The following is a 19,192-nucleotide window of genomic DNA, read 5'->3' on the forward strand; positions in this document are numbered from 1 at the left end:
GGATCTGAAGGGGTAGCCATTGAAAGGCAAAAATTATCTTGTCCAGTTTGATTGGCCCACATTATCCACATATTTTGTCTTTCATCAATGTCAATCAAGAGCCCCTCATTTCTTTTTATCATGGTAAACCACTACAACAACCTGATCAGAGATAGTCTCTTAAGGACTTTAAAAAGATTGTGGCAGTTCAGCCAGCATCTTGGCTGGATCCCATGGGAGATCTTGCTTCCCTTTTCTTTTACCCCTCTGCCTCGCCCGTCGATTCGGTTGCTTCGAACCACGGGCTGTTCCATCTTCTCAGCAGCAGGGATAACTTTTAGGGAAAGACCCTTTCTCTCGAGACTGCCGTTTTAAGAATTGCTCCCAATTTTTATTTTTTACCCCTGGAATATCACACCTGACCTGTGTAAGTGTTTTATGAGAGCGTATTGTGGTTATTTCAATAATATATGGCAAAGGGGTATTAGGATGATAACAATAATTTTCTGGGTTTATCCCAAAAGCATAAATCTCCCACCATCTATCAGATCCTTTTTCAAATTGTCCTGTTTGCACACCTTCCTGTAATGCAACCTCAGTGAAATTTCTTTCAAAGTTGTAACACTCTGTACAAATCCCTCTTGGGGATCGACCCCACTTAGAATGTGTACACCACTTTTCTTTACACACTTTACAAATGTAACATACAAAAGGATAACATTCACACTCTGGTACTGCACACAAGATTTGCATGTGAGAGTTCATCAGATCCCGTCTCTATGTTGCTGGCAGAGAGCGAGAAGTATCTGCAGAATTTTCTGGATCAGCTGAAGGTAAATCCCTGGGATCAGCAGGTTTAGTCCATCGGCTCGGCACCCAGACAGGCCCTGTGGGGGTAGACACACAAAGATAACCACGTCCCCAATACAGTACCTTGCTGGGACCTCCCCACAGTCCTGTTTTTGGATCTTTATAAACCAATCGGTCTGCCCTAGCATTTCTTTCTCCTAAACCCACATCCCATTTGTGACTACGAATATGGATAATAGCAAAGGCAGCAGTCCTCAACTTTACTGCTCTTTGAAGCTGCAAAAACACTTCATAAAAATGAGGATTTTTTACTTCTTTTATGTCTGCTTTTTCAATACGTTCACTCACTCCTGCAACATATAAAGAATCAGTTACCACATTAACAGGACCCTTAAACTGCACCAAAACCCAAACAACAGCGACTAATTCCAGAGTTTGTAATGTGTCCTCCTTTTGAGCTGGAATAATGGGATGATTCCATTGTCCTTGTGAATCTTGCCACGTAGCAGCAGCTGTGCGAGATTTCTTTCCAGCATCAGTGAACACCGTTGATGCCCCTGGTAACGGCACAAATGATCGTTTGGGCTTTTCAATCCAATTCTGCTGGCCTATCCATCATAGTGGTATTCGAGGCACCTCCTCAGTACTGACCACACTGCTGTTGTCAAGCAATGCTTCTTGCAGTGTGGAGCTGTGAATTAAATACCAGTCTAAAGTGTCCTTTTTTATTGGTATCTGAATGACAGCTGGATCTGCACCCATAATTTGTCACAATCGCTTCTACCTTTGTTTTATTAAATCTGCTAAAATTTCAATTTTTTGAATTAAGGTATGTCTCTGTTGTAGTGGTGCTAACAACCACTCTAATACCCATATCTCCCCTGTTTTCTTTTGTTGCTGTGTTAAAGCACCGATGAGATGTTGAGGTCCAAACCATACAGTAAGGTTGATGTCCAAGTCTGGATCTCGCCTACGAACAACACCTGTCTGGATACCGTCCATTATTTTATTGAGAGCTTCTTGTTGTTCACTGGTGACCTGTATAGGTGCTGTAGGATCAGTACCTTTTAACAAAGGTCATAAGGGTTGTAAAAGTTCATTAGGAATACCCACAACAGGTTTAAGGCATTGCAAATCCCCCAGCAATCGCTGAGCATCATGAACAGTATGAAGTGACATGTTCAATGACAGTTTCTGAGGGGCAACATACTGCTCAGTTAAAGTCCCCCCGAGATATTTCCATGGGGATGACTGCTGTATTTTCTCAGGTGCAACAACCAGTCCATTCTGAAGTAGTTGTGTTTGAATGTCTTTAACTTGTTAATCTGCAAAAGGTTGTGACTGAGCAAAAAGAATATCATCCATATAGTGATAAATAATGGTTGTAGGCCATCGAACACGTAGTGGCTGCAAAGCATTATCAACATAAAGCTGGCACAAGGTAGGAGAATTACGCATACCCTGTGGTAAAACTGTCCATTCAAATCTCTTGTCCGGTTCTGCTCGATTTAATGAGGGCAAGGTAAAAGCAAATCTGCAAGTATCCTGTTCATGCAGTGAGATGGTGAAAAAACAGTCCTTTAAATCAATTATTAACAAGGGCCAATCTCTTGGCAACATTGCAGGATTGGGCAAAGCAGATTGCAGTGCCCCCATTGGCTCCATTTGTTCATTTACTGCACGTAAGTCGTGCAGCAATCGATATTTTCCAGATTTCTTTTTAATAACAAAAATAGGGGCATTCCAAGGACTTGTTGACAACTTTAAATGTCCTTGTTGATATTGTTCCAGCACTAATTGATGAGCTTGCTGCAGACTTTCCCTTTTTAAAGGCCACTGTTCAACCCATACTGGTTCTTGAATTATCCATTTAAGTGGGAGTGGGAAAGTCCAAACAATGGCCTCTACTCTAAAGGGTGCTCATTGGTCAAAGTAACACCAAGTTGTGACAAAATATCTCGCCCTATTAGACATTGAACCTTGTCTGGTAATGGAACAATTGACAAAACAGAATTGATGACCTTCCCATCTAATTGAATCTGGATTTGTAGAGACCTTTTTGCTAAAGTTAAGCCTCCCCCCCCGTAACAGTAACCATACTGGACAACAAAGGCCATTCCTGGGGCCAATACTGTGGAGCAACAATACTTGAGTCTGTCCCAGTATCCAATAGTCCTTCTAATTGGTGGGATTCTCCGTTATAATTGGGAACAACTTTTCGCTTGGGTCGAGTGTTTAAGCCCAGGGTAAGCAATGTAAGTCCTCCTGTAGAACAAAATCCACCCGTACCCTGTAATTGATTTTTCAATGGTGTCAATTGATGGGTATATTGTGGTAGTGGCACCAGTTGTGCAATTCGCTGTCCCTTATCAATTCTGGCTGGTGGTGCCAGTGTATATGCCATGATATATATTTCACCAGAATAGTCCACATCAATTACTCCAGGTAAAATAAACAGTCCCATTAGACTAGCAGATGAACGTCCCAACACTATTGCACCCACAGCTTTTCCATTTATTATCACTGGTCCCATAATTCCCGTGGGAATCTTGTAGGGCTGAGATGTCAATAAATCCACAGTCACTGAGGCTGCCAGGTGTCGTGGTTTTAAACCAGTAAGTAAAAAATTACTTATTTCTTGTTGTGAGATATGGATTAGAACAAGAGCAAAACAGGCTTAAAACTTAAAAGGAATAAAGACAGTTTATTAACAAACTACAAGAATAAGAACACCAGAATAAACTTTCAGAAAACCCCCTTATCTTCCACATCTTAACTATTCTTCTGTACGCATGACAACATAGAGACAAATAACTTTAGGACTTTGGTGGTTAAAAACAGTCTTAATTCTTGCTACAGTCTTTTCATCAGTCTTTGTAGAGAAACAGAAGTCTCTTTCTGTTAAGTTACGGAGTTTCTCACAAGAAAACTATTTTTTGTCATAGTTTTCTATTTCTCTAATGCCAGCTGCCCGGAAATCTGTCATTAGATCTTCTCCTCCCATTTCACATCTCTCCGATGTTTTTAAGGATAAGTTATTCAAAGGCAGAAGTCTTCTTCATCTGTCTCTGTGAGCCTTCCTGGAAAACAGTTTTCTTTTTGCCCCTCAAAGCTTCAAAAACTTCACTCAAATCAATTCCAGCAACTCACAGTATCACAAGTACTCTCTCTCTCTTTTGCTCAAAACTTGCACTTTGAATACTCTATTCTTCCCAACACTCATCATGAATTAAAGGAGTCTTTTTATACTATTATTGTCTATCTCCATAGCTTTAACAGAAAGATATTTCAGCTGTAAAGCATCTCCTTATTCTCTCTTTCTTATTTAAACTTAACTCTTTTCTTCACTGTTTTTGGTGGTTCTATGATGTCTTCTCTATGTTGATTGTCTCTCTCTTTCTCTGTTTTTCTGAGAAAAGGAGTAATCTGTATGTTTATCCAGGTAGTAAAAGAATTAAAAGCTTTAGGAAAACTGCAAGAGTTCATGGTGTTAAGTTTCAGTCTAGCAGTTAAAACTGAAAGCCAAGCTCAGCTGATGAGCGCTGCTTCTTTTCCCCGTCCCCCGCCCCCACTCCACCGCGGCCTTGTCGGCCTGGAGACGGGGGGAGGAGGCCGAGACAGAGCCTTGTTACCTCCTCAGAAGCCGGAAACCAAAGAGAATAAGAGAATTCTGTCTGTACTTCTTAAGGGGGTGTTTGCAAGTTGAATTCACTTTTTAATGGTCAGATCTGCTGTCAATTCTTGGAAATGACTGATAATTGGTCAGGAGGAAAAACTCCCATCAGCCACTAGCAGCTTCAACTTCTCTTCTTTCTAAGCTGTCTTAAAAGTAAAGCTACCCTATGACAGCTCTCTTGTTCTCTTTGGTTTCTGGCTTCTGACGAGGTAACAGGCTCTGTCTCGGCCTCCTCCCCCCTCCAGGCCGGACAAGGCCGCAGAGGGCGGCGGGGGAGAAACGGAGCCGGCCGGCCTGGCTTGGTTTGCAGTTTCTGCTGCTGGACTGAAACCTGACACCATCAACATCTGCAGCTTTCCAAGACTTTAACTCTTTTACTGCCTGGATAAAACATACAGATTACTCCTTTTTCCCAGAGAGACAGAGAGAGACAGACAATCAACATAAAGACGACATCATAAAACCATCAAAAACAGTGATGAAAGGAGTTAAGTTTTAGATGCGGAAGAGAGAATAAGGAGATGCTTTAATTAAACTGAAATATTTTTCTGTTAAAGCTATGGAGATGGACAATAGTGTTCTGAAAAAGAGCTCCTTTAATTCATGACAGAGTATATTGGGAGGAATGGAGTGTTCAAAGTGTGGATTTTCAGCAAATAGTGAAGCGATTGTGATGCTGTGAGATACTGAAACAGAGGGAGAAGTAATAGTTGAAGATTTGTGGCCTTTTGAGAGGCAAAGAGCAAACTTCTCTTTCCAGGGAGGCTCACAGAGACAGATGACGAGAACTTTTGCCTTTGAATAACTCATCCTTAAAAATGACATCCCAAGACTCATTTGACCCATAACACACCTCAGAGTGAAGTGAAATGGGAGGAGTGAACTGCTGACAGATTTTTTCCAGGCAGCTGGCATCAGAGAAATAGAAAGCTATAACAGAAATGGTTTTCTGGCGAAAAACTCCATAGATTAGCGGAAGGCTTGTGTTTCTCTACAAAGCTGATGAAAAGACTCTAGCAGGAATTGGGAGTGTTTTAAACACCAAAGTTCCAAGTTTTTTGTCTCTATGTTGTCATGTGAACAAAGAAATGGTTGGGTAGTGGGGGAGAAAGAGGTTTTCTGGAAGTTATTCTGGTTTTCTTATTCTTGTAGTTCTGTTAAAAAACTTTCTTTATTCCTTTTAAGTCTCTTTTGCTCTTGTTCTAATGTATATCTCACAGCAAGAAATAAGTAAATTTTCTTGTAATTTTTTAGCTACTGCTTTAAAACCATGACATTTATTTGGTGCGTTGGCTGGGAAACGAAATTAGCAAATCTAAACCACAACATTGTGCTGCACCCCAGGGCCAGGCTCTGCCTCTCTTGGCTCTGGCTGCTGCTTCCAAGCTGTCCTTTGTGATTTGGATTTGCAAGCCACCTCTCTGACCAGATTCCACTTTGCTTGAAAAATTCAGCACCATGTGGGTGGCTGAACAAGTCCCAGAGCTGGGGAGAAGGATTTGAGATGCAATTTGCATCCCAGAGTTGTTACAGTGGGGAAAATGTCGCATCCGTCCTGTGCCTGGAGCTGCTAATCTTGTTGCAAATATTGAAAACCTCTTTAGCTTCTCTCATTCTACCTAAATTTGATGACTGCTTTGATTTCACACCTCTTCCATGCAGGTTTTTCCTCTGTCCTTGACAAGAATTGTCAGGCCTGAGAAATTTTGTTGAGCCTTGGGACAGCTCCCATCATCTATCCCTGCTCCTAATGCTGCTTTGAATTCTCTTGGGAATGTGAGCATGAGGGAAACTGGGGGGACTTTAGTGAGAGGAAAAGTGAGGCACAGAGGCTGAAGTGCAAATGCAGAGTGTGCAGGGTCAGCACAGTCTGCAGTGTTGTGGGGATTTGGGCCATGCAAACAGATGTTTCTTCTCTGGGAATGGCTGATTCCTTTGGTGTGTCTCCTCCTGAAATTGCTGTGCACCAGGGCTGGTGCTGGAGCTGCAGCAGCACAAAGTTGTCAGGGAGCCGTGTGGGAGCCAGTGGGAATCATTTCTTTGCTGCTTTGGATGAAAAGTTGTGACATGAATCTCTGTGTCAGGGAGGTGCCACGTTCATGCTGCTGCAGTGCCCACACACTGTGTCTGGAGACAGCTCAGGAGAAAAGGAAGAAAAGCCAGGATGAAATCCCATCTGCTACTGAACTCTATCAGAAAGTGCTTGGAGTGAAGTGTGTGAAGCGACTGGGGAGAGCTGGATAGAAGGGACAGCTCTGAGCAGTGTGTGGTACATCACTGACATCCTTGCAGTGATCTTTGCACAGCGATGAAAAAGTATCAGTTTGCATGGCCTGAATCTGTGGGTCTGGAAATTCTGCGTGTTGCACAAGCTGTGCTGAGCTCATCTGGCTCTGAAACAGCTGAAATATCATCTCTGCACCTAGGGCAGGAAGAGCATCAGAGTTCTGAAGAGATGAATAAAAATCTGTCATAACCCAGAAGCAAACCTTGGCAATAGACGTGTGGCAGGTGAGGAGACTGAAAGCTTTCATTCTTGTCCTGGGAGAATGAATTCAGCAATAAAAAGTCCTCTCTCTTGGCATTAAAATACTTTAGTTTCAGCTCTGCCTCAGCCCATCAATGTCCCTGTGTGGTTGGGGGTTGTTCTCCCCCTGTAGCTCTCTGCAGGTTGGTGCTAATTCAAGATGTTCTGGCAGGTTCCAATGTTTTGGTGCCCGAGCAGGGAGTGCAGAACAGGGATTACAAGTGCTGACATTTGCTGGGCTAGAAAGTCCAAGGGACAAATTTGTGCCAATTAAGGTCTCCCCTTTAACTAGGAGGAACAATTGATGTTGTGCTTGTAGCAGAGTGTGGTGAGAGAGGGGGTTTCCAAAGGAAATCTTGGTGCATGTGGGCCAGAGGCCCCTGTGCTGAGGCTCCCTCCAGGCTGGCTCCAGCCCCTCAGGGTGCCCAGGAAGCAGGCTGCCTGCAGCCCAGGGCAGCCTCCTTAGCCCTGGGGCGAGCCAGGGAAGAGCCATGGATGAGGCTGAGCCCTGCTCCCATGTGGGATGCCATGGGACAGGGCCCACTGGGATTTGCCCCTCCAGCTATCAAGTGTGTGCAGAGAAACTGCAAGGAGAGGGTGAGCTCTGTCAGTGGGACCCCCTGTGCACAGGGAGCCCACTCCTGGGGTGGCTGTGCCAGCTCCCGCAGGGACATCCAGCCCTGGGAACCTGGAGCGAGTGGAAAGCACAACTTTGCAAATGTGCCCGAGGCAAATGCAAAGAGAACTGTGGTTTTGCAAAGAATGTTTATTGGTAGAAGAAAAGGAACAAGAATGAACTACACAACATATTTACATTGTAAGAATATTGGTAACAACAACAATAAACTATAGAACCTATTTACCTAAGAACATATCTAACAAAACTACATGAAACGTATTTACAGAACACTTAAGCAAACTCTAAAACATCTTTCAGAACACAACAACTGTAAAACGTATATACAGCAGGGTGGCATCTGTGTCCGGGATGTGCCTCAGTCCTGGAAGAAAAACAAGTAGCATGGTCAGTGCAGTCAGGCATGGAGGGGTGTTATGTGCTGCCAGGCTGGGACACTGGCACAGTGAGACTCTGCTGCCAGAAGTGAGGCTGGCTGGGGCTGGGGGCTGTGGCCCAGGCACTGGAACAGGGCTTGTGTGGCCCAAAGCAAGCCCAGGCCAGGCCAGGGATGGCCAGCAGAATCCAGTGCATGGGCTAGCGTGTCCCTGAGCAGGGAGTGCCCAGCCCAGCCCCAGGCTGGCAGCAGGGGACCCACTCTGCCTGTGGGGAGCACCTGCCTGTTCTGCTGCTGGCATCGCTCTTCATCCCAACACCATGTCCTCCTCCTCATCTTCCATATCAATATCCATCTCCTCAATGTGCTCTTCCATGTCCACCTCCATTTCTTCCTCTCCCGTCTCCTGTCCATCTACTTCCATTTCCTCTTCTGTATCCATCTGTGTATCCACTTCCATCTCTTCCTCCACCTCCTTCACATCCACCTCCATCTCCTCCTCTGTGTCTGTGACAGCCTGCAGAGGTAGCAAAATCTCCCAGTGGGGTCCCTTTCCCACACTATCCCACAGAGCTCCAGCCCAGCCAGGCAGCTGCGGGGTGTCCATCTCTGTGGAATGGTACCATACCTTCTTTGGAGCAAATGCAGACATCCTGCAGGGATGGAGAGCAAAATGCACACACTGGGGAGCTTCTGGGACTGCTGGGGGTATGAGGGAGCAGGTGACAACAAGGTGACAGGGGTAGGCCTGGAGCAGGGTGAAGAGCGTGCTGACACAAGGAGCCAAGGGTTGTGTTGTGGCCGTTGCTGGATGCTGGAAGTTCTAGCTGGAGCGTGCACTGTGACATCAGTGCCAGGAGCCCTGGCCCAGGCTGAAGTGGACAAGGGAGATGCTAGAATGATGGAATCCCTGGGTGCTTGGGCTTGGAAGGGACCCTAAAGACCATCTTGTTCCAAGCGGAGCAATCTTCCCCCAGAACAGGTTGCTCAGAGCCCTGCTCCCAGCTGGCCTTGGATGTTGCCAAGGATGGAGCATCCCCAGCCTCTGTGCCCAGCCTGGGCCAGTGGCCCAGCAGCCTGAGTGGAAAAGAGCAGCTGCATTAGATCCAACTTCAATCTCACTCCTGCAGTTGAAAGCCTTCTCCTCTCTGTGCCCATCTTTCCTGGAGCTGCAGGGAGGCCTCCCCAGCCCCGTCTCTTTCCAGGCTGAGCATCCCCAGCCCCACATGGACAGCACTCAGATCCGTGGGGGTCGAGGCTAAAGGGTGGCAAACGGCATCAGGAAGTGAGAGATGGAAGCTTTTGGAGATGGAAGGTTTGCCTCTCAATGTAGAAAAGAAATGAAAGTGGAGGGGAAAATGGTGGGACTCTGGCTCTGTTCTAACTGGGGAATATTTTCTTTTCTTCTTTTCTGTCGTGCTGCCCCAAGTTTTGTTGTTTGAAAGGAGGTTTGGCAAAATATCCATTGTCTTCTCCATTAATAAAAAAATCCCACAGAATTCCAGCAAATTCTGACAAAATTCCCACAAAAATCCCACAAAATGGCACAAAAATCCCACAAAATTCCCTAAACTTTGTTTAAATCTCACAAATTGCCGAAAAAATCCACGAAATTGCAGAAGAATTCCACAAAAAGTACTGGAAAAACCCCATAATGCTTTAATTTTTCTTTAAATCTCACAAAATTCTTGAAAAAATGCACAAAATTCCACAAAAAACCCAACAAAATTCCCTAAATCTCTTCAAATTCCCACAACATCCAACAAATTCCCTCAAAATTCTTGAAATCTCCTCAAAATCCCACTAAATTTCAGAAAATTCCACAAAATTCCTGAAAACTTTGAAAAATTCCACAAATAGTCCATAAAATGCACCCTACAAAAAATCTTAACTAAATTCTGTAAATTATCTCAAAGTCCAACAAAATTCCAGAAAAACTCCACAAAATTCCCTAAATCACCTCAAAATCCCACAAAATTCCACAAAACTTCCACAAAATTCCATAAATCTCTGCAATATCCCGCAAAATTCCACAAAAAATACACCAAATTCCACAAAAATCCCACAAAATTCCAGAAAAAATCCACAAAATTCCACCAAAATCAGACAAAATTTCCTACATTTTCCCAAAATGTCACGTCTGATGGGTTGACGTTTCAGAAAAGAAAGAGAAGCACCTAAGGAAGTTGAAGCTGCTGGAGGCTGAGAGGAGTTTTTCTCCTGGCCCATAAAAGGCCATTGCTGAGAAGTGCCAGCAGTTTTGCCCATTGCAAAGTGCCATCAAGCTGGGAACAGCACTTGAAGACCTAAGGCCGGCAATTTCTCTTGGCTCTCTTTGCTTTGCGCCTTTTGAAGAGGTAGCAGGGCTCGGCTTCAGCCTCCTTCCCCCCAGGCCAGCCAAGGCCACGGGAGGGGAGCGGGGCTGGCCGCAGCTCTGCGCTTCCCGGGGAGGATGGAGACTGGCAAGTGCCAGGAGCCCCTTCTCAGAGGCTTGGCTGGGCCTTGCACAGCGGGGCTGCCGGGCCAGGCCGCTCCCTGCCTGGCCTGCACTTTGTGCCGCTGCTCAGTTTCACCACAGGCTGCCACTAAAGGCAGGGAAAGATAGCAGCTTGCAGCTTTGTGCTCAGATAATGGCCACACTCCCCACAGCAGCCATGGGGAAAAATCATCTGTGTTCCTGAATGCTAACAATTTCATCCGATTTTACTGGAATTTTGTGGGATTTTCTGGAATTTTGTGGGATTTGGAGGAGACTTGAAGAATTTTATGAGATTTTTCTTAGATTTTGTGGAAATTTGTTGGGCTTTTGTGGGATGCTTCTAGAATTTGGTAGGGTTTTGAGAAGATTTAGGGAATTCTGAGGGATTTTTGTTGGAATTTTGAGGGGATTTTCAAGAATTTTGTTCTAGGTTTCTGGAATTTTGAGGAAATTTATGGAGATTTTGTGGGATGTTCCTGGAATTTTGTGGGGTTTTAAGAAGAATTAGGGAATTTTGTGGGATTTTTCTGGAATTTTGTGGAAATTTGTGTGGATTTTGTGACATGTTTCTGGAATTTGGCAAGATTTTGAGAAGATTTAGGGACTTTTGTGGGATTTTTTTTTGAATTTTCTGGGATTATGACGAGACTTGAAGAATTTTGTGGGATTTTTGTTAGATTTTGTGGAAATTTGTGGGGATTTTGTGGGATGTTCCTGGACTTTGGTAGGGTTTTGAACAGATTTAGGGAATTCATTGTGATTTTTCTGGAATTTTTGGGCGCTTTTCAAGAATTTTCTGGCAATTTTTAGGAGACTTGAAGAATTTTGAGGGATTTTTCTTAGATTTTGCTGGAATTTGTGGTAATTCAGTGGGATTTTTTTGGAATTTTGTGGGGGTTTTCAAGAGTTTTGTGGGAATTTTCTGGAATTTTGTTGAAATTTGTAAAGATTTTGTGGGATGTTTCTGGAAATTGGCAGGATATTCAGGAAATCTGAAGAATTTTTGGGGATTTTTTTTTAGATTTTGTGGAAATTGGTGGAGATTTTTTGGGCTGTGTCAAGAATTTTGTGGGATTATTCTGGAATTCTGAGGGATTTTGAGGAAATTTGAAAAATTTTGAGGGATGTTTCTTAGATTTTGGGGGAATTGGTGCAGATTTTGTGAGATGTTTCTGGACTTTTTGAGATTTTAAGAAAATTTTAAGAATTCTGTGGTATGTTTCTGGAATTTTGTGGGATTTGTGAAGAGACTTGAAGAATTTTGTGAGACTTTTCTTAGATTTAGTGAGAATTTCTGGGGATTTTGTGGGATTTTTCTGTAATTTTGTGGGATTGTGAGGAAATTTGAAAAAAATTTTGAGGGATTTTTCTTAGATTTTGAGGAATTTTTTGTGGATTTTGTGGGATGTTTATGGAATTTGGTAGAATTTTGAGGGAATTGGTGGAGATTTTGTGAGATGTTTCTGGAATTTTTGGTATTTTAAGAAAATTTTAAGAATTCTGTGGTATGTTTCTGGAATTTTGTGGGATTTTTTTGGAATTTTGTGAAATTTTCTGGAATTTTGTAGGATTTTGAGGAAATTTGAAGAATTTGGAGGGATTTTTCTTAGATTTTGAGGGAATTGGTGGAGATTTTGTGAGATTTATGGAGATTCAGTTTGATGTTTTAGGAATTTTGTGGGATATTGAGTAGATTTTGTGGGATATTTTCAGAATTTTGTGAGATTTTTGTGGGATTTGTGGCATTTTGAGGAGACTTGAAGAATTTTGAGTGATTTTTCTAAGATTTTCTGGAAATTTGTTGAGCTTTTGTGGGATGTTTCTAGAATTTGGTAGGGTTTTGAGAAGATTTCAGGAATTTTGTGGGATTATTCTGGAGATTTGTGGGACTTGGAGAAAATTTAAAGAATTTCCTGGGATGCTTCTGGAATTTTGTGGGATTTTTTGGAATTTTGTGAAATTTTCTGAAATTTTGTAGGATTTTGAGGAAATTTGAAGATTTTGAAGAGATTTTTCTTAGATTTTGAAAAAATTGGAGATTTTGTGAGATTTTTCTGGAATTTTGTTTGATGTTTCTGGAATTTTGTGGGATTTTGAGACGATTTAGTGAATTTTGTGGGATTTGTCTGGAATTTTTTGATATTTTGAGAAAATTTTAAGAATTCAGTGGGATGTCTCTGAAATTTTGGGGGATTTTGTGTGGGATTTTGAGAAGACTTGAAGAATATTGAGGGATTTTTCTTAGATTTTGTGGAAATTTGTAGAGATTTTGTGGGATGTTTCTGGAATTTGGTCAGGTTTTGAGAAGATTTAGGGAATTTTGTGGGATTTTTCTGGAGATTTTGTGAGGCTTTTCAAGAATTTTGAGGGATTTTGAAAAGAGTGGAAGCATTTTGAAGGATTTTTCTTATATTTTATGGAAATTTTTGTAGATTTTGAGGGATATTTCTGGAATTTGGAAAGTTTTTGTGAAGATTTAGGGACTTTTGTGGGATTTTCCTGGAATTTTGTGGGGCTTTTCAGGAATTTTGTGGGATTTAGAGGAGACTTGAAGAATTTTGTGAGATATTTCTTAGATTTTGTAGAAATTTTTTGAGATTTTATGAGATGGTTCTGGAATTTTGTGGGATTTTGAGAAAATTTAAAGAATTCCGTGGTATGTATTTGGAATTTTGGGGGATTTTGAAGAGACTTGAAGAATTTTTTGAGACTTTTCTTAGATTTTGTGGGAATTGATGGTGATTTTGCAGGATTTTTCTGGAATTCTGTGGACATTTGAGGACATTTTGTGGGATGTTTCCGGATTTTCGTAGAGTTTTAATAAGATTTAGGGAATTTTTTGGGATTTTTTTTCTGGAATATTCTAAGGCTTTTCAAGAATTTTGAGGGATTTTGAAAAGAGTGGAACAATTTTGAAGGATTTTTCTTACATTTTGTGGAAATTTTTGTAGATTTTGAGGGATATTTCTGGAATTTGGACAGTTTTTGAGAAGATTTAGGGAATTTTGTGGGATTGTTGTAGAATTTTGAGGAATTTTCTCTTGAATTTTTTCATATTTGGAGGATACTTGAAGAATTTTGAGGGATTTTTATTAGATTTTGTGGAAATTTGTGGATATTTTGTGAGATGTTGCAGGAATTTTGTTGGGTCTTTAGGAGATTTAGGGATTTTTGTGAGATTTTTGTGGAATTTTGTAGGATTTTCAAAAGTTTATTTTTATTTCTTTTGAATTTTATATGAATTAGAGATTTCGTTGGACATTTCTGGAATTTGGAAGGGTTTTGAGAAAATTTAGGGAATTTTGTGGCATTTTTCTGGAATTCTGTGGGGCTTTTCTTGAATTTTGTGGAATTTTTCTTGAATTTTGTGGAAATTTGTGGAGATTTTGTGGGATGTTTCTGAAATTTTATTGGATATTGAGTAGATTTATGGAATTTTGTGGGATTTTTCTTGAAGTTTGTGGACATTTGTGGACATTTTATGGGATGTCTCTGGAATTTGGTAATGTTTTGCGGAGATTTAAGGAATTTTGTGGGATTCTTCTGCAATTTTGTGGAATTTCTCTAGAATTTTGCGGAATATTTCTTAGATTTTGTGGGAATTGGAGATTTTGTCGGATGTTTCATGAATTTGAAAGAATTTTGAGAAGGTTTAAGGAATATTGTGACATTTTCTTGGAAATTTGTGGGATTTTCCTGGAATTTTGTGGAGTTTCTCTAGAATTTTGTGGCATTTAGAGGAGACTTGAAGAATTTTGTGGGATTTTTCTTAGATTTTGTGGGAATTGGTGGAGATTTCGTGAGATGTTGCAGGAGTTTGGTTGGGTTTTGAGGGGATTTAGGGATTTTTGTTGGATTTTTCTGGAATTTTGTGGGGCTTTTCCAGAATTTTGTATGATGTTTTTTGAATTTTGTAGAATTTCTGTTGAATTTTGTGGTATGTTTCCGGAACTTTGTGGGATATTGAGGAGATTTAGTGAATTTTGTGGGATTTTTCTTGAATTTGGTGGACATTTGTGGATATTTTGTGGGATGTTGTGTGGAAGCTAAGGCCCAGCGCTCGGAAGATATCGGGATGTAACGGAAAGACAGTAACCCCCCCTCCTCCACAGAGTATGGTAATGCTCCCTGCAATTGGCCAACAGCACCTGGCTGTGATGAAAGCAGATGGGACTGACATAGTGACCCTCGGTTATAAAATGTCAAATTCTCCAGCAATAAACGCCATTCTGCCATCCATCACATTGGTGTCGTGGGTAATGGACCGAGTGGCCAAAGATGCTGGCCACCGTGCTGTTCCTGGAACCAGGGTGTCTGCCTTGCTTAAAAGACAACAAATATCCCACAAAATACCAGAAACATCCCACAAATTTCTGCAAAATTCAAGAAAAATCCCACAAAATTCGTGAAGTCTTCTCAAAACCCTACCAAATTTCTGAAACATCCAACAAAATCTCTAATTCCCACAAAATCTAAGAAAAATTCCTCAAAATTCTTCAAGTCTCTTCAAAATCCACAAAAATCACACAAAAATCCCATAAAATTCCAGAAACATCCCACAAAATCTCCTCAATATCCCACAAAATTCCAGATAAATTCCACAAAATTCCAATATAATCCAAAAAAATTCAATAAATCACCTGAATATCCCACAAAATTTCAGAAACATCCAACAAAATGTCCACAAATTTCCACAAAATTCCAGAAAAATCCCACAAAATTCCCTAAATCTTCTCAAAACCCAACCAAATTCCTGCAACATCTTACAAAATCTCTACCAATTTCCACAAAATCTAAGAAAAATTCCTCAAAATTCTTTAAGTCTCTTCCAAATCCCACAAAATTCAAGAGAAATCCTCAAAATTCCAGGAAAATGCCACAAAATTCCCTAAATCTTCTCAATATCCCACAAAATTCCACAAACATCCCACAAAGTGTCCACAAATTTCCACAAAATTCAAAAAAAGCCCCACACAATACCAGAAAAATCCCCAAAAATTTTTTAAATTTTCTCAAAACTTCACGAAAGTCAGGAAACATCCCACAAAATCTTTACAAATTAACACAAAATCTAAGAAAAATACCTCAAAATTCTTCAACTCTTTTCAAAATCCCACAAAATTCCAGAAAATTCTAAAACATTCCATAAAATTCCACAACATTCCAGCAAAATCCCAAAAATTACAGAGGAATAAAAAAATATCCCTAAATCTTCTCAAAACCCTTCAAAATTCCAGCAACATCCCACAAAATGTCCACAAATGTCCACAAAATTCATGAAAAATCCCACAAAATTCCCTAAATCTTCTCAAAACCCTGCCAAATTCCAGAAACATGCCACAAAATCTCCACCAATTCCCTCAAAATCTAAGAAAAATCCTTCAAAATTCTTCCAGTCTCCTCAAAATCTTACAAAAATCCCACAAATTTCCAGAAACATCCCAAAAAATCTCTTCAATATCCCACAAAACTCCTGAAAAGCCCCTCAAAATTCCAGAAAAATCCCACAAAATTCCATAAATCTCCTCAATACCCCAAAAAATTTTTGAAAAGCCCCTCAAAATTCCAGAAAAAAATCCCACAAAATTCCCTAAATCTTCTCAAAACTCTACCAAATTCTGGAAATATCCCACACAATGTCCACAAAAGTCCACAAAATTCAAGAGAAATCCATAAAATTCCAGTAAAATCTGATGAAATTAGTGCTCAGGAACACACATCATCACAGAATGATTATATGAAGGTGCTTCATTGAAGAGCTCTGGGTGTCAGGGGTACACAGACCCAAATCTGACCCATCTTGCTTTTGAGCTGAACATGTTTTATACTCTATCGTTATACAACTTAGATATTAACAATTAAACTTACATTGTTCTATTGTATGCATTGTTTTTGCCCAAGCATGGATTTCTCGTGATCCCCCCCAGCTTCCTAACATTGTTCCTCATGTTCTTTAAACAATAATTATATCTAATCACATCTAACAATTGTGTCATTTATCATATATTGATTACACAGGTGCAGTTTCACATGATCTTTAGCAAGCACAAGGCCTAACATTTCCCAGGGCCTTCTTGTCCCACGTCTTTCCAAACCCAACTTTCTAAGTCCCCAGATTTTCTAAGATTTTAAGACCTTTTACTCTCAGTTCCATCTGATCCACCTGTGCCTTTTCCTTTCTCCAGAGAACGATCAAAAAGCTCTGCTGAAGGCGGCGTTTCCCGGAGGAAGCAGTGGCCCATGGGCAGCCTCTGCTGCAGGGAGGGAGGCCATGCCAGGCACAGTCACAGGAGGTAATTGCTGTGCCTCTGGGCCTGAGCCCTGCTGAGGCTTGAGCTGCCATCTCTGCTGCTTGGCTGTGCCTGCCCTTCAGGGATGTTGCACAGAGCATGGAAAGGGTATTGAGAGTAACCAGAGCCAGCCCAGAGCTCCCCAGGCCCCTCTGCAGCTTTGGCCATGTCCATTGACATCTGGCTCCCACAGCCTTACCCAAACCCCTTGCAGTGCCCAGTTCCCTAAGGCAGAAGGGGATCTCAGCACACCATGGAATGGTTCTGATGTGTGCTGCCTTCTAGATTGGGACCATGACATGGATTATCTGAAAGTGCTGGTTAATGGTGGTTTGAAGACCTTGCCAGACGCTGGAGGCAAGTTCTCTATGTCCCTTTCCACACAGAATAATCAGTGTCAATGTGGCAAGAGCACTCTCACGTTCCATTTCCCTTAAGAGTCTGAAGGTTGATGGATTCTGGAAATGTCGCCCTGCTCCCTTCTGGAGCCCTGAGTGATCCCACAGCATTGCTGTCAGTGGGAGGAAGGAGCATTTAGCTGTCAATTTTCTTCCCGTGTGCAATGCCAGTGTCTCCTTCCATGTGCTCTGTGCAGCCACGGAGAGGAGCAGAGAGGGAAGGGGCCAGGCCCAGGGCTGTGCCCCAGGGCTGTGCCTTGTGTGGCTCCTTTGCCAGCCCCAGGGAGCCTGAGCTGCTCCCACTGCTGCTGCCAAGCCCTGGCCCTGCCTGGGGCTCAGTTCAGAGCTGCTGGCAGCTCCAGGGAGTCCTTCCTCTCCTGACTGCCATGCAAGGGGCTCTTTCCATCCCAGTGTGGGCCCACTGCAGGCACGTGGTCCCCCTGCTCCTGCTCCGGAGTGCAAGGCAGAGATGAGGGAGTGCCTTGGAGGGCACCAGTCACCCAGGTGCACTCACTACCACTCCAGCCTGAAGGAGAATTTTCAGCAGTGTCACGGGAGCTGTTCTGCCCTGCCTTTCTTTGCAGATGAACTTGATGATGAAGATGATCTGGATTCCCAGTCCATATCAGTTACTGAGCCTGATAATGAGGAAGATGATGAGGGTAGGTCAAAGCCTTTCCTTCTGGGAGACCAATGGAGGAATTCAAACATCTGGACATAATCCTGAGTGATCTGGAGAGATGCCGTGGTGGGTCCATGTCCCTCAGCCTTCTCCTGAGACTCAGCAGCCGGGGGCTTTCTCTGCACATCTGGACACGCCATGCCCAGCACAGCGGGAAGGGATCCATGGCAGCCTCACTGCTCCACTGCTGCTTTCCTGGCCTGCAAGGCTTTTTCCCAGCCTGGCCTGGCTGCAGCTTCTCCCCAGCCTCTGCAGGAAGGCATTTAGCATCAGCTGACAGGGAGCCCAAACAGCAGCACAGGCCATGCACACCCTGAGATCCCCTGCAATTTCCCGGTCTCAGGGTAGATCAGGTGTAGGGGCTGTTTGGAGGATGGAGGGCCGTGGAGCAGCTTCAAAAGCCTGGGCATTTTCCTGATCCTTATCCATGTTTTTGCAAAGTATTGCCTGGACAAGACCAGCACAGCACAGAGAAATTGTGCCATGCAAGCTCAAGGGCTTGAGCAGTCTTGTGCCAAGGGGTGGCAAGGTGCCTGCAGGCCCCAGCTCTGGGGGAAACAGAGAACGTCCTGGCCGTATCCAGCGTGCTGCCAGCTCAGCAGTGGAGCACAGCACAGGCTCACGCTGCCCATTGCTCCCACAGATGCAGCCGGCACCACAAGACATGCTCAGAAGATCTGGGAGAGCATGAGAAGAGTTTTCTACCAGGGAACACATGGTTTGACTAAGTTAATGGCCACTGTGGCTGGTGGAGCACTTTTCCTGCTGATGTGCTATGCTGGAATCTGGTATTGCTGGAAGAGAAAACGGTGAGTGTTTTGCTGATCTCGGCCTCAAGCAGTCAGGAAGCACTCCCAGTGACGCTGCTGTGCACTTGTGACTAGTCCTTAGTTGCCCAAATAACTCTGCCAAGAGTTCTGCTGCTGCCCAGGCTTTTAATTGGCCTCTTAATTGCTGGGCTTTGTCCTGGGGAGCCCGCTGGGGCTGCAGCCAGTGCTGGCTGCCACTGAGGCTGCCTGGCCAAGAGCAGCCCCAGGAGCAGCGGGCAGAGGCAAAGCAAGGTGGGCAGGAGAAAGAGCGGGGACGAGATTGCCCTTGAAAGGCAGAGGCGCTCTGGGGCCCGCTCCTGGCCAGGGACCCTGCCCAGAGCCATCCCCTGCTCGCCGGGGCCTTGAGGGGCAGCTGTCCAGCTGGGCCAAGCTGTGCCAGCAGCTCCAGCCGTGCTGGGGAGCCTTGGCCGCTCTGGGCCCTGCTGTGCAGGAGGGTCCCTGCGTGCCAGCGGCAGCTGGGGGCCTCAGCCACCTCCTCTCTCCACAGGAGCACCTCTGCACCTTCAGA

At 43.3% G+C, this 19,192-nt stretch overlaps 1 long non-coding RNA gene across 1 annotated transcript; it reads left to right on the forward strand.

Annotated features, from left to right (window-relative positions):
- The first annotated feature begins 16,673 nt into the window (after window positions 1-16,673).
- On the forward strand, window positions 16,674-18,660 carry LOC147646732 (uncharacterized). Its single transcript, XR_015281806.1, has 3 exons — window positions 16,674-16,777; window positions 17,757-17,834; window positions 18,498-18,660. It is a non-coding gene; the product is annotated as an uncharacterized LOC147646732 (long non-coding RNA).
- The last annotated feature ends 532 nt before the right edge of the window (window positions 18,661-19,192 follow it).

Source organism: Cyanistes caeruleus, unplaced genomic scaffold, assembly GCF_971803275.1.
Source record: "Cyanistes caeruleus unplaced genomic scaffold, bCyaCae1.hap1.1 HAP1_SCAFFOLD_81, whole genome shotgun sequence".
NCBI classification, from domain to species: domain Eukaryota; kingdom Metazoa; phylum Chordata; class Aves; order Passeriformes; family Paridae; genus Cyanistes; species Cyanistes caeruleus.